Here is a 15622-nt window from a genome sequence, read left to right on the forward strand (position 1 = left end):
GAGTATAATGCAAGTGGTATTTGAGTGAGCCAAGTTGGTTTTCATATAGGAATAGCTTGGCTTCTTATTCTGAATTTTCCATTGAAAAGTATGGCTGTCAGGGTGACAATTTTTATGATTTATATCACTTGGCTCGGACCAAATTGAACTTTTATATATAGAAGGATGCCAAATGTGTATACAGCAACTGGAGTTTGGGTGAGCCAAGATGGTTTTCATATAGGAATAGCCAGAGCTTTTTTTCTCAGAAAATAGTTGCAGGAACTCAACCACGACCCCGTTCAGATTTCAAAAACAGTAGAAGGGTCTTAAAGGGGCATTAAATACCAGTATTGCATTACATACAGAGTGCAGAGTTCAGGGGGTTACACACAGAGTGTAGAGCTGTCACTTGTAAACACAGAAACCAGACTTCTGTGTTTACAAGTGATTGTGGTGAGCAGGCACCAAGGGGTGCCAGAGGTGCCAGAGCCAGAGGTGGTGGAACTGAGTTGCCCCAAGTTCCCCCTGAAAAAAAGCCCTGGGAATAGCTTGGCTTATTATTCAAAATTTCCCATTGAAATGCATGGCTGTCATGGTGCCACCTTTGGTGCCATAGTTTATCATTTATATCAATTAGCTTGGGCCAAATTGAACTTTCCTATATAGAAGGATGTCCAATGAGTATAAAACAAGTGACATTTGGGTGAGCCAAGATGGTTTTCATATAGGAATAGCTTAGTTTATTTTTCAAAATTTCCCATTGAAATGCATAGCTGTCATTGTGACACGTTTGGTGCCATATTTTATGATTTAGATCACTTGGGTATGACCAAATTTAACGTTCCTATATAGTAGGATGCCCAATAAGTATAAAACAAGTGAAAATTGGGTGAGCCAAGATGTTTTTTTTATATAGAAATATCTTATTTGGCTGTCAGGGTGACAATTTTTAATGATTTATATCACTTGGCTCAGACCAAATTGAACTTGCCACATGCAAAATGTGTATAAAGCAACTGAAGTTTGGGTGAGCCAAGATGGTTTTCATATAGGAATAGCTTGGCTTCTTATTCAAAATTTCCCATTGAAATGCATGCCTGTCATAGTCAGGGCTGTCTTAATGAAAGGGCACACCTGGGCACTGCCCAGGGGCCCCAGCTGCATGGTGGCCCTTGCATTTTGCCCAAAGCAGCTGGTCCTTACGCCCACGCTGCCCCAAAATTGGGGGCCCCATGATAGCACTAAGTGATAGATACACAGGGGAGGCAGTCTGCCTCCTACCTACTTGATGTCTGTTTACCTGCACTGTCATCATTGTAGGGGCCCCAGAGCATTACTTTGCCCAGGGGCCCAAGATGCTATTAAGACGGCCTTGGTCATAGTGCCAACTTTGGTGCCATATTTTATGATTTATATTACTTGACTCGGACCAAATGTAACTTTTCTATATAGTAGGATGCCCAATGAGTATAAAACAAGTGGAATTTGGGTGAGCCAAGATGGTTTTCATATAGGAATAGCTATGGTTCTTATTCTGAATTTCCCATTGAAATGCATTGCTGTCATGGTGCCATGTTTTGGTGCCATTTTGTATTATTTAGATCACTTGGCTCAGGCCAAATTGAACTATAACTATTAGAAGGATGCCCAATTTTGTGAAAACATGCCACATATGGGTGAACCAAGATGGTTTTCATGTAGAAAAGGTTAGTTATTCAGAATTGCCCCTTTAAATACATGGCAGTTGTTAGGGAGACAGAATTGTTAAAGTTTACGATTTTATTATAAACTTTGCAGATAATTGTTTAGTAAATAATCAATTTGTGAATAAAGATCCAACCTGAATAAGAAGCTGGCCGAATAGAAACCAGCTTCAGCATCATTGCAGTGCTTGCTCTACACAAATCAGAAATAAAAAGTTGCTGCCTCACCTCACTAAAATATTTATAGTCAGTCATTCTCTTCAGAGATAGATAAATAGCTAAGTAGCTATTACAGTTATTAGAGAAACAGTGCCACCCTGTGGACATTGTGGATATATATATGTGTGTGTGTGTGTGTTTTTTGTTTTTTTCATTTTATAAGATTTTTTTGCAAAAGGATTTTCACTCCCTCCCCTGAATTCCCAACCCCCCCGCTCTGCCTGTACAAATGTAGGAACGCTCCTGTAGGGCTCAGCCCAGGGGCAGATCCAGAGTCTAGTCTCGGGAGGAGGGCACTACCAGAATTTTTTTGGGGGGGCAAATTATCAGGGAAATCACTGGTGTTAGCGCTTCAATGATCACAGCACCATGGTTGTTATGGTGTCAGAATGATTGAAGCGCATTATTTCTATTACATTGTAATATAAAATGAAATGGTTCAACTCACCATAATGTAGAATCAGTGGGAGCCCCGAGTGTGTCACTTGCCATGTCACCTGCCACAAGATGCAGCTTGTCACTTGCCACGTCACCTGCCACGAGATGCAGCTTGTCACCTGCCACATCGCATGCCACACATTGCGGATTGTCACTTGCCACGTCACCTGCAACACGTTGCAGATTGTCACTTGCCACATCACCTGCCATAAGTTGCAGAATGTTACTTGCCTGCCACCAGATGCAGATTGTCACTTGCCACGTCACCTGCCACGTCACCTGCCACATGTTGCGGATTGTCACTTGCCACATCACCTGCCACAAGTTGCGGATTGTCACTTGCCTGCCACTAGATGCAGATTGTCACTTGCTACGTCACCTGCCATGTCACCTGCCACCAGATGTTGATTGTCACTTGCCACATCACCTGCCACACGTTGCAGATTGTCACTTGCCACATCACCTGCCACAAGTTGCAGATTGTCACTTTCACATCACCTGCCACATGTTGCGGATTGTCACATGCCACCTCACCTGCCACACCTTGCGGATTGTCACTTGCTATGGTGGTGTTTTGCTTGTCAGAGTCAGGCAGCAGAGAGATGATGTAATCTCTCTGCTGCCTGCACAGTGAGGGCGGAAGTTACTGCAGGGACGCAAAGAGGGCACGGGCGGTGAGAGGTAATGTCATCTCTCTGCTCCCCCTGGCTTGTTGATTGGCCAGCCGCCCGCACACCCACAGAGCACAGAGCCAACCAGCTGACCGCCCACTCTCTGACTCTCACTCGCTGTGGAGAAGCCTGCTCAGACTCCTCGGCGTCCACGAATTCTGCAACTAAAACTAATTTCTCAGAGCCGCCTGCTCAGACTCTCTGGCACCCGGGAATTCCGCAACTAAAACTAATTTCTTGGGGGTGGCAATTGCCCTGTTGCCCCTCTGGATCCGCCCCTGAGTGTGTAGAGGATATATATGTATCCCAGGTGTTGTATATATATTTATACACTGTATTCAGTTTCGCTAGATCCGTTCCTGTATTCTCTTCCTAATATACTGACAGGCAGGCAGGTGATTGTGCTAACTGCAGTATTTTCACTTAGTGTACTGTGTCCTTTGCACAGTGTGCACCTAAGTAACCATTCACATCTGAGCGACAGCCGCGTTCGCGTGTAGCGTCGTATTTTGCCGCGAGTACAAAACTTTCACTTTTTTTTTTTTTTTCTCAAAGTCTTCCCATTGCTGTCAATGGGAAAACGCCTATGTCGCCTGAAAAAAAGGGTCCGGGACTTTTTTTCAGGCAACAGGCGTTCGGCGTCTATGAGATGTGAACCATCTCCATAGACAGCAATGGGAATTCTCCCCTCGAGCGACAGAAGCGTCCGGCGTCGGGCATTTTGTTGCTCAGGTGTGAATGCAGCCTAAAGCTACCTGACTACAATTGCTGGTGTTCTCATACTAATACCACAGGAAGGGATCTGCAAGTATTTTACTTAGTGTACTATGTCCTTTGCACAGTGTGCACCTAAAGCTACCTGAATACAATTGCTGGTGTTCTCATACTAATACCACAGGCAGGGATCTGCAAGTATTGTCAGTTAGTATACTGTGTCATTTGCACAGTGTGCACCTAAAGCTACCGGACTACAATTGCTGGTCTTCTCATACTAATACCACAGGCAGGGATCTGCAAGTATTTTTACTTAGTGTACTGTGTCCTTTGCACAGTGTGCACTTAAAGCTACCTGACTACAATTGCTGGTGTTCTCATTATGAGAACACCAGCAATTGTAGTCAGGTAGCTCCCTGCCTGTGGTATTAGTATACCACAGGCAGGGAGCTGCAAGTATTTTCACTTAGTGTACTGTGTCCTCTGCACAGTGTGCACCTAAAGCTACCTGACTACAATTGCTGGTGTTCTCATACTAATACCACAGGCAGGGATCTGCAAGTATTTTCACTTGGTGTACTGTGTCCTCTGCACAGTGTGCACCTAAAGCTACCTGACTACAATTGCTGGTGTTCTCATACTAATACCACAGTCAGGGATCTGCAAATATTTTCACTTAGTGTACTGTGTCCTTTGCACAGTGTGCACCTAAAGCTACCTAAATACAATTGCTGGTGTTCTCATACTAATACCACAGGCAGGGATCTGCAAGTATTGTGAGTTAGTGTACTGTGTCTTTGCACAGTGTGCACTTAAAGCTACCTGAATACAATTGCTGGTGTTCTCAGACTAATACCACATGCAGGGAGCTGCAAGTATTTTCAGTTAGTGTACTTTGTCCTTTGCACAGTGTGCACCTAAAGCTACCTGACTACAATTGCTGGTGTTCTCATACTAATACCACAGGCAGGGATCTGCAAGTATTTTCACTTAGTGTACTGTGTCCTTTGCACAGTGTGCACTTAAAGCTACCTGACTACAATTGCTGGTGTTCTCAGACTAATACCACAGGCAGGGAGCTGCAAGTATTTTCAGTTAGTGTACTTTGTCCTTTGCACAGTGTGCAACTAAAGCTAACTGAAAACAATTGCTGGTGTTCTCTTACTAATAATACTACAGGCAGGCAGTTGATTCTGCTAGCTGCAGTATATATATATATACATATATATATATATATATATATATATATATAAATCCCAGCTTTGTGCAGCTACATCTCCCTGCAGGCCATTAGTATGTCTGGAAGGACAACAAGGAGAGGCAGACAGTCACGAGCCAATAAAAGAGGGAAAGCAGGCTCTGCGTCTAGAGGCAACAGTGCATCCTCGACACGGTGCATCCTCATCAGCACGTGGCCATGGGACACGCTTGTCCTTTTTTTTGGCAGTTGGCTGTGTTGAGCCACAACATGCCGAAGACTTGGTAGCGTCGATGACCAAGCCGTCCTCATCCTCCTCATCCTCTCTCACCCAGGCTTAGGGTACTTTGTCTGGCAAAGCAGCTGCCAACTCGGCCTCTTCCCTCGGCTCAATGGCATCAGTCACTCCTTCCCTAGCCCCACCATCATGCCCTCCTGAGGAGTCCCCCGAACTGTTTGACCACACTGTTGGGTACATGCTGCAGGAGGATATGCAGCGTTTTGAAGGCTCCGATGATGGTACCCAGCTAGAGGAAGGCAGTAACGTGAGCCCAAAAAGAGGGGGTGCCCAAGAAGCACAGCAATCTGACAGTCATGTTCCCCCAGCTGCAGCATACTGCCAGGTTTCCTCCAGTGATGAGGAGGGAGGGGATGATGAGGTCACTGACTCCACGTGGGTGCCTGATAGAAGAGAGGAGGAGGAGGCACATCTCCAATGAGGCAGGATGCCCTCCAGGGGCCAGCTTAAGGGCAGCACACCAACTGCATCACACCAAAGAGCTCCGCATGTGCAGGGCGCTGCTGTCTTTCTGCATTATTCCAAAAGTTCTTTGGTGTGGGCCTTTTTTGAGACGAGTGCATCAGATCGCACCGCTGCTATTTGCAACATATGTCTCAAGCGTATCTCGCGTGGCCAAAAAATCACCCGTTTGGGCACCACATGCTTGACCAGACATATGTCGACCTGCCATGCAGTTAGTTGGCAAGCGTACCTAAAAGACGCACACCAAAGAACAAAGCGGACCTCTCCTTGTTCCTCATCAGCTGGGATCTTCAACCCCACTATACCTTCAGTCCTCTCTGAAACCTGCACTGAGAGGAATGAAGGTGAAGAATTAGGTTTGTCACAGCCAAGTACTTGCGGGCAATCTGCCATCGGTAAACCGACGTCAGATTGTACCAGGCAAATTTCCCTGCCCCAGCTGCTGCAGCACCGAAAGAAGTTCGCTCCCAGCCATCCACATGCCCAGTGGTTGAATGCTAGCTTGGCTAAATTGCTAGCACTTCAACTGCTGCCTTTTCAGTTGGTAGACTCTGCCCCCTTCCGTGAGTTTGTGGAATGTGCGGTACCTCAGTGGCAGATTCCCAAACGTCACTTTTTCTCATGGAAGGCGATTCCGGCTCTCTACCGGCATGTGGAAGGCAATGTCCATGCCTCGCTGGACAGGGCGGTCAGCGGTAAGGTGCATATTACCGCTGACTCATGGTCCAGCAGGCATGGACAGGGATGTTACCTATCTTTCACGGCGCATTGGGTGACTCTGCTGGCAGCTGGGAAGGATGCAGGACAAGGTACAGTAGTGTTGGAGGTTGTTCCGCCACCACGCCTCCAAAATGCTACTACTGGTGATTGTGACACACCTCTCTCCTCCACCCCCTCCTCTTCTTCTTCCTCCATGTCCTTTTCCTGTACTGATTTTTCCTCAGAACCAGCGGTGCTCTGTAGGTGTTCAAAGGGCTACACAGGTACGCAGGCAAAAAGATGCCATGAGGTGCTTGAGCTGGTGTGCTTGGGGGACAGGAGCCACTGTCAGGAACGAGTATGGAGATCGAGATGCTAAGAGGGCTCCCCTTGTGGCTGAGTGCAGCGCGACCCTGGAGTTGGGAACAGGGAGTGCAGTGCCCACAGAAGCACGGTTGGCCAGGTGCTTGCTTGCAGTCTGATGAGCTCAGCCACTGAGGGATGGCTGAGGCAGGCAGAACTGAGCCTGTTGTACTCAGATGAACAGAGATACCAGAAGCCAGGCCGGGGGTCAAACACAGGTAGGTCAGTCCAGAGCATATACAGGGGCGAGCCAAGGTCATACACGAGCAGGGTCCTGGTACAAGCCGAGGGTCAGGCCGGGTGGTCAGGAAGCAGAAGCAGAGTACAGAAGCAGGCCAAGGGTCAAACGCAGGAGATCAGGAAGCGAGGTCAAGGCAAGTCGGGTCACAACGGATAAGCACGGATCAGGAGACAAGGTCAAGGTACACAGGAGACTGAAAAGATAACCCAGCAATGAGCTGCTCCAGCAGCAGGCTTAAATAGACCAGGAAGTTAGTCATGTGATCCGTTCAGGTTACAAGGAGGAAGTACCGCCCACCTTAGTCATGCTGTGCACCGTGGCGGCCATGATTGTCTTGGGCGGAATTGCTAGTCCTCCTTCGCCATTTCCATGACAGTGCCCCCCCAAGGGGCAGCCTCTGGATGCCCATTGTAGACCATCTCTCTGGGTACCTGTTGCGAAAATTTTGCAAAAGTCTTGGAGCATGTAAATTATCCATTGGTTCGCAAGAATTTTCCTCTGAAGAATACCCATTCCATTTAACAAGAAATTGAGTCTGCCGACCTCTTTTCCGGCAATCTAGGATGACTTCAACTTCATATTTGGTATCGTTACGTATGGTAACTGGTGGAGTTGGCAACTCATCTCTTTCTGGAAATGGACTTGGCACAGCTGGTTTCAGTAGGGAGATGTGGAAAACCGGATGGATCTTGTAGGAGGCCGGTAAAGCGAGTTCAAAAGCCACAGGGTTTACTTCCTTCTTGATCTTGAATGGACCCACAAACCTTGGACCAAGCTTCCTGGAAGGACAAGAAAGTCTGAGGTTAATAGAGGACAGCCATACCTTGTCGCCCACCTTGTAGATGGGATTCCCTCTCTTTTTTCTGTCATGTTGTTTCTTGAAGTCTTCCTGAGCATTTCGCATGGTCTTTTGAAGGATTTGGTAATTGGATGAAGTTTGTCCTACCCTGAACAGCTGGTACCGGAGATTCAGGAATGGTGTTGGGAAGAAAGGATGGGTGAAAGCCATAGTTTGCCCAAAAGGGCGACTGATTGGTGGCCGTGTGTATGGTATTACTGAATGAAAACTCAGCACAAGGTAGCAAGGAGACCCAGTCATCTTGGGGGAAAGAGCAGAAGCACCGCAGGTATTGCTCTAATGCCGCGTACACACAAAGTTTTTTAAAAATGTAATTTAAAGCGATCATGTGTGGGCTTCAGAGCACTTTTCGGGTTCTGAAAAACGACAATATTTTTTTTTCGAATATGCTCTATTTTTTTACGACGTTTTAAACTATGACGTTTTTCGGGTTGTAAAAAATTATCGTGTGTGGGCTTTAACAACGTGAAAAAAACGCAAATGCTCAGAAGCAAGTTATGAGACGGGAGCGCTCCTTCTGGTAAAACTACCGTTCGTAATGGAGTAAGCACATTCATCAAGCTGTAACAGACAGAAAAGCGCGAATCGTCTTTTAATAACACTAAATCAGCAAAAGCAGCCCAAAGGGTGGTGCCATCCGAATGGAACTTCCCATTTATAGTGCCATTGTACGTGTTGTACGTCGCCGCGCTTTGCTAGAGGATTTTTTTTGTTCACTATCATGTGTAGGCAACGTCGTTTTAATGATGAAGTTGAAAAAAAAAAAAAATTTCTTCTAGAGGCTGAAAACGTTTTTTACAACCTGAAAAATGATCGTGTGTACGCGGCATAAGGTCTGGTTCATCCTTTTTGTTTGGCCATTACTTTAAGGGTGGTAAGCAGAAGAAAGACATAAGTCAATTGACAAGATCTTGCAAAGATTTTTCCAGAAACCAGAGGTGAATTTAACCCCTCTATCGTAGACTATATTGTCGGGTAACCCATGAAGTCTGACTATCTCCTTGATAAAAAATGTTGCCGTGTCCATGGCGGAGGGGGTGCCAAGCATGGGCAGGAAGTGGGCCATCTTTGATAGTCGGTTCACTACTACCAAGATTAATGTAAAGTTCTCTGATGGAGGGAGATCGACTATGAAGTCCATAGAGATGTTTTTCCAAGGCTGCTCTGGAACTGGGAAGGGTCTTAATAGACCCTTGGGACCCTTGTTACGCTGGCAAACCAAACAGGACACAACATATTTTTTACAGTCTGATCTTAGGGAAGGCCACCATAGGTAACGTTGGACAAGGTTGATCGTCTTGTCCTGAAATCCCTCGTGACTCCTTAAGGTAAAAATTTCTGACTCTGGGCACTGAAGAGAGGCTTGTACAATGGATGCTTTCAGGTCTGGCTGAATCAGAAGGAAATTTTGTGTGGACAGGATTGTACTGGGAGTGGTTTCTTCAGAGGTGTCTGGGAACATCCGAGGCAGAGCAACCGCCTTTCCATTTTTAGATCCTGGACGAAACGAGATGTGGAAATCGAATCTCGAAAAGAATAACGCCCACTGCGCTTGACGCTGTCTCAAACGTTTTGCAGTCCTCATATATTCTAAATTTTTATGATCGGTAAAGATCATGATGGGATGTGCTGCACCTTCAAGTAAATATTTCCACTCTTCCAGGGCTGTTTTGATGGCCAAAAGCTCCCGATCCCCGACGTCATCATTTCTTTCCGGTTGGGTCATTTTTTGAGAGGAAAAAGCTACAGGATGTAACCATGATTTGAGGCCCTGTCGTTAGCTCCTGTGGCCACTTCGAAGGCATCGACTTCCAAAATGTAGGGCAATGCAGAGTCAGGATGCTGAAGAACTGGTGCTGAAACAAACCCTGTTTTAAGTCTGTCGAAAGCTGCCTGAGCCTCCGGGGACCACTGGAATCTGGAATGCAAATGGGTTAGTTGGGTAATGAGTGATATAATGGCTGAAAAGTTCTTAATAAATTATCTGTAAAAGTTTGAAAAGCCGATAAACCTTTGAACACCCTTCTTGTCTGAGGGGACAGGCCATTCCAGGATCGCTTTTACTTTCTGGGGATCCATGGCCCCTCCTTTTGTAGATATGACAAGACTCAAAAACTGCATAGATTCTTTCTCAAATTCACATTTTTCGGCTTTTACGTATAGTCCATGCTTTCTTAGAATAGTTAGTACCTTTTTCATGTGCACTCGATGAATTTCCGACGTGGCTGAGAAGACAAGGATGTCATCCAGGTATACAATGAGAAAGTTGTCAAGATGGTCTCGGAAAATGTCATTCACAAAGTGCTGGAATGTGGCTGGAGTATTTCTGAGGCCAAAAGGCATCACCAAATATTTTGAAATGTCCGAAACTAGTTCGGAAAGCTGTCTTCCACTCATCCCCCTCTCGAATGCGAACCAGATTGTAAGCACCTCGTAAGTCCAGTTTGGAGAAAACTCAAGCAGAATGGAATTGTTGGAAGAGTTCCGGGATGAGAGGGAGTAGATAGCGATTTTTGATGGTGATCTTATTCAGATCTCGGTAGTCTATACAAGGCCTAAGCGTTTTATTCTTTTTTTTCGACAAAAAATATGCCAGCACCTACATGGGAAGAAGAGGGACGAATTAATCCCTTTTCCAGGTTTTCATCAACATAGAGTCGTAATGTTTGAAGTTCAGTCTCTGATAAAGTAAAGATACAACCAGAGGTAATTTGGGAGCCTGGCAGCAAGTCAATAGGGCAGTCGTAGGGACGATGAGGTGGAAGGGAGTCTGCTCCCTTCTTGTCGAATACATCCAGGAATTCTAGGTAGGCAGAGGGTACATGAGGGTTGGGACTAGAAACAGGTTGTATGGTCAGGCAGCTGGTAAAGTCCTTAGGGCCAGGGGGCAGACAATTCTGCTAACAGTAAGCAGATGAACAGCACTTAATTTTTTAGCCAGTCAATGTGAGGATTGTGTGCTCGTAGCCAGGGGACTCCCAGAATGACCGGAAACAGAGGAGAGCACAAAACATTGAAACATACCAATTCATTGTGGCCGGAGCTGGTTGTCATAGGGATTGGCAGGATCTTATGTTTAATCAGTCCAGAACTGGGTAGAGATCCATCAGCCAATTAACTGTTAACTGCTGCTTCTTGGTAACAAGTCCAAGTCCTTTGGCCAAGTTGATGTCTAGGAAGCAGCTGCAGGCCACCGAGTCGATGATGACTGAAAGCAGGATCTCTTCCCTGGCTATCGATAGGGAGATAACGAGGACGAGGTGAGATGAGGTAAGTCCTGACACTTGACAATGTACTGGGGGTGTGAAGAATGGTTTCTTCGGCCTAAGGTGGCAATTTTGTAAGAAATGCCCATTGTCTCCACAGTAAAAGCAAAGGTTTGCCTTTCGACGGTAGAGTCTTTCCTCAGGTGATAGAGCAGGGCGGAACAGGCCCATCTGTCTGGGCTTGACTTTAGGCACGGGTGGACTGGATGCCAGAGAAAAAGAGGATTCCGGCAGTCCTTGAGCTGATTGGAGAGTCTGAGACTTCTAGAATAGACGTTCACGTAGGTGTCTGTTCAGTTGTATGGCTAACTGGATGAGGCCCTCCAAGGTATACGGGATTGCTACCCTGGCCAGCTCGTCCTTGAGGGACTCTGATAGGCCCAGACGATATTGGTACTTCAAGGCAGCTTGATTCCAACATGAGTCTGCAGCCCATGTGCGGAAGTCCACAGTGTAATCCTCTGTGGGACGGTGTGCAGGGCATTCTCGGCCGTAGTCATACATTTGGGGGTCATCGTACAACTGGGCCATAGCCATGAAGAAAGTGTCAACAGAGTCAGTAATGGGGCTCTTCTGTTTCAGTAGCCTATGGGCCCACACCTGGGGGTCGTCCAAGAGTAAGGAGATAATGAAACCAACTTTGATATTCTCCAAGGAGAAAGTTCTTGGTTGAAGAGCCAGGTATAGCAGGCAGGCATTTTTAAAAGTCCTAAACTTTCTTCGGTCCCCCGAAAACCGTTCAGGAGTCGGCACACGTGGTTCATCATCAAGCTGTAACAGACAGAAAAGCGCGAATTGTCTTTTACTAACACTAAATCAGCAAAAGCAGCCCAAAGGGTGGTGCCATCCGAATGGAACTTCCCATTTATAGTGCCATTGTACGTGTTGTACGTCGCCGCGCTTTGCTAGAGGATTTTTTTTGTTCACTATCATGTGTAGGCAACGTCGTTTTAATGATGAAGTTGAAAAAAAAATATTTTTTCTTCTAGAGGCTGAAAACGTTTTTTACAACCTGAAAAATGATCGTGTGTACGCGGCATAAGGTCTGGTTCATCCTTTCTGTTTGGCCATTACTTTAAGGGTGGTAAGCAGAAGAAAGACATAAGTCAATTGACAAGATCTTGCAAAGATTTTTCCAGAAACCAGAGGTGAATTTAACCCCTCTATCGTAGACTATATTGTCGGGTAACCCATGAAGTCTGACTATCTCCTTGATAAAAAATGTTGCCGTGTCCATGGCGGAGGGGGTGCCAAGCATGGGCAGGAAGTGGGCCATCTTTGATAGTCGGTTCACTACTACCAAGATTAATGTAAAGTTCTCTGATGGAGGGAGATCGACTATGAAGTCCATAGAGATGTTTTTCCAAGGCTGCTCTGGAACTGGGAAGGGTCTTAATAGACCCCAAGACCTAGTCTTGGGACCCTTGTTACGCTGGCAAACCAAACAGGACACAACATATTTTTTACAGTCTGATCTTAGGGAAGGCCACCATAGGTAACGTTGGACAAGGTTGATCGTCTTGTCCTGAAATCCCTCGTGACTCCTTAAGGTAAAAATTTCTGACTCTGGGCACTGAAGAGAGGCTTGTACAATGGATGCTTTCAGGTCTGGCTGAATTAGAAGGAAATTTTGTGGGGACAGGATTGTACTGGGAGTGGTTTCTTCAGAGGTGTCTGGGAACATCCGAGGCAGAGCAACCGCCTTTCCATTTTTAGATCCTGGACGAAACGAGATGTGGAAATCGAATCTCGAAAAGAATAACGCCCACTGCGCTTGACGCTGTCTCAAACGTTTTGCAGTCCTCATATATTCTAAATTTTTATGATCGGTAAAGATCATGATGGGATGTGCTGCACCTTCAAGTAAATATTTCCACTCTTCCAGGGCTGTTTTGATGGCCAAAAGCTCCCGATCCCCGACGTCATAATTTCTTTCCGGTTGGGTCATTTTTTGAGAGGAAAAAGCTACAGGATGTAACCATGATTTGAGGCCCTGTCGTTAGCTCCTGTGGCCACTTCGAAGGCATCGACTTCCAAAATGTAGGGCAATGCAGAGTCAGGATGCTGAAGAACTGGTGCTGAAACAAACCCTGTTTTAAGTCTGTCGAAAGCTGCCTGAGCCTCCGGGGACCACTGGAATCTGGAATGCAAATGGGTTAGTTGGGTAATGAGTGATATAATGGCTGAAAAGTTCTTAATAAATTATCTGTAAAAGTTTGAAAAGCCGATAAACCTTTGAACACCCTTCTTGTCTGAGGGGACAGGCCATTCCAGGATCGCTTTTACTTTCTGGGGATCCATGGCCCCTCCTTTTGTAGATATGACAAGACCCAAAAACTGCATAGATTCTTTCTCAAATTCACATTTTTCGGCTTTTACGTATAGTCCATGCTTTCTTAGAATAGTTAGTACCTTTTTCATGTGCACTCGATGAATTTCCGACGTGGCTGAGAAGACAAGGATGTCATCCAGGTATACAATGAGAAAGTTGTCAAGATGGTCTCGGAAAATGTCATTCACAAAGTGCTGGAATGTGGCTGGAGTATTTCTGAGGCCAAAAGGCATCACCAAATATTTTGAAATGTCCGAAACTAGTTCGGAAAGCTGTCTTCCACTCATCCCCCTCTCGAATGCGAACCAGATTGTAAGCACCTCGTAAGTCCAGTTTGGAGAAAACTCAAGCAGAATGGAATTGTTGGAAGAGTTCCGGGATGAGAGGGAGTAGATAGCGATTTTTGATGGTGATCTTATTCAGATCTCGGTAGTCTATACAAGGCCTAAGCGTTTTATTCTTTTTTTTCGACAAAAAATATGCCAGCACCTACATGGGAAGAAGAGGGACGAATTAATCCCTTTTCCAGGTTTTCATCAACATAGAGTCGTAATGTTTGAAGTTCAGTCTCTGATAAAGTAAAGATACAACCAGAGGTAATTTGGGAGCCTGGCAGCAAGTCAATAGGGCAGTCGTAGGGACGATGAGGTGGAAGGGAGTCTGCTCCCTTCTTGTCGAATACATCCAGGAATTCTAGGTAGGCAGAGGGTACATGAGGGTTGGGACTAGAAACAGGTTGTATGGTCAGGCAGCTGGTAAAGTCCTTAGGGCCAGGGGGCAGACAATTCTGCTAACAGTAAGCAGATGAACAGCACTTAATTTTTTAGACAGTCAATGTGAGGGTTGTGTGCTCGTAGCCAGGGGACTCCCAGAATGACCGGAAACAGAGGAGAGCACAAAACATTGAAACATACCAATTCATTGTGGCCGGAGCTGGTTGTCATAGGGATTGGCAGGATCTTATGTTTAATCAGTCCAGAACTGGGTAGAGATCCATCAGCCAATTAACTGTAAACTGCTGCTTCTTGGTAACAAGTCCAAGTCCTTTGGCCAAGTTGATGTCTAGGAAGCAGCTGCAGGCCACCGAGTCGATGATGACTGAAAGCAGGATCTCTTCCCTGGCTATCGATAGGGAGATAACGAGGACGAGGTGAGATGAGGTAAGTCCTGACACTTGACAATGTACTGGGGGTGTGAAGAATGGTTTCTTCGGCCTAAGGTGGCAATTTTGTAAGAAATGCCCATTGTCTCCACAGTAAAAGCAAAGGTTTGCCTTTCGACGGTAGAGTCTTTCCTCAGGTGATAGAGCAGGGCGGAACAGGCCCATCTGTCTGGGCTTGACTTTAGGCACGGGTGGACTGGATGCCAGAGAAAAAAAGGATTCCGGCAGTCCTTGAGCTGATTGGAGAGTCTGAGACTTCTAGAATAGACGTTCACGTAGGTGTCTGTTCAGTTGTATGGCTAACTGGATGAGGCCCTCCAAGGTATACGGGATTGCTACCCTGGCCAGCTCGTCCTTGAGGGACTCTGATAGGCCCAGACGATATTGGTACTTCAAGGCAGCTTGATTCCAACATGAGTCTGCAGCCCATGTGCGGAAGTCCACAGTGTAATCCTCTGTGGGACGGTGTGCAGGGCATTCTCGGCCATAGTCATACATTTGGGGGTCATCGTACAACTGGGCCATAGCCATGAAGAAAGTGTCAACAGAGTCAGTAATGGGGCTCTTCTGTTTCAGTAGCCTATGGGCCCACACCTGGGGGTCGTCCAAGAGTAAGGAGATAATGAAACCAACTTTGATATTCTCCAAGGAGAAAGTTCTTGGTTGAAGAGCCAGGTATAGCAGGCAGGCATTTTTAAAAGTCCTAAACTTTCTTCGGTCCCCCGAAAACCGTTCAGGAGTCGGCACACGTGGTTCAGGAAGCGGGATCGGCACAGTGAGAGGAGCCTCCTGAGACATTGCAGCAGAGGGAGTACAACTGGAGGTAGGTCTTGGATCGGGAGATACAGGATCGGAAGACAATTGATGCAGGTGACCCTCTAATTGCTCATGGGCGTCTTTCAGTCTTTGCACTGTTTGGGTAAGTGCGGTGATCTGCTGGCACACAGCCGCTATAGGAGAAGCGCCTCTGTCGACCTCTGACATGGCTGGATTATACTGTAAAGGAACGAGT

This window comes from Rana temporaria, chromosome 2 (assembly GCF_905171775.1).
Source record: "Rana temporaria chromosome 2, aRanTem1.1, whole genome shotgun sequence".
Classification (NCBI taxonomy): domain Eukaryota; kingdom Metazoa; phylum Chordata; class Amphibia; order Anura; family Ranidae; genus Rana; species Rana temporaria.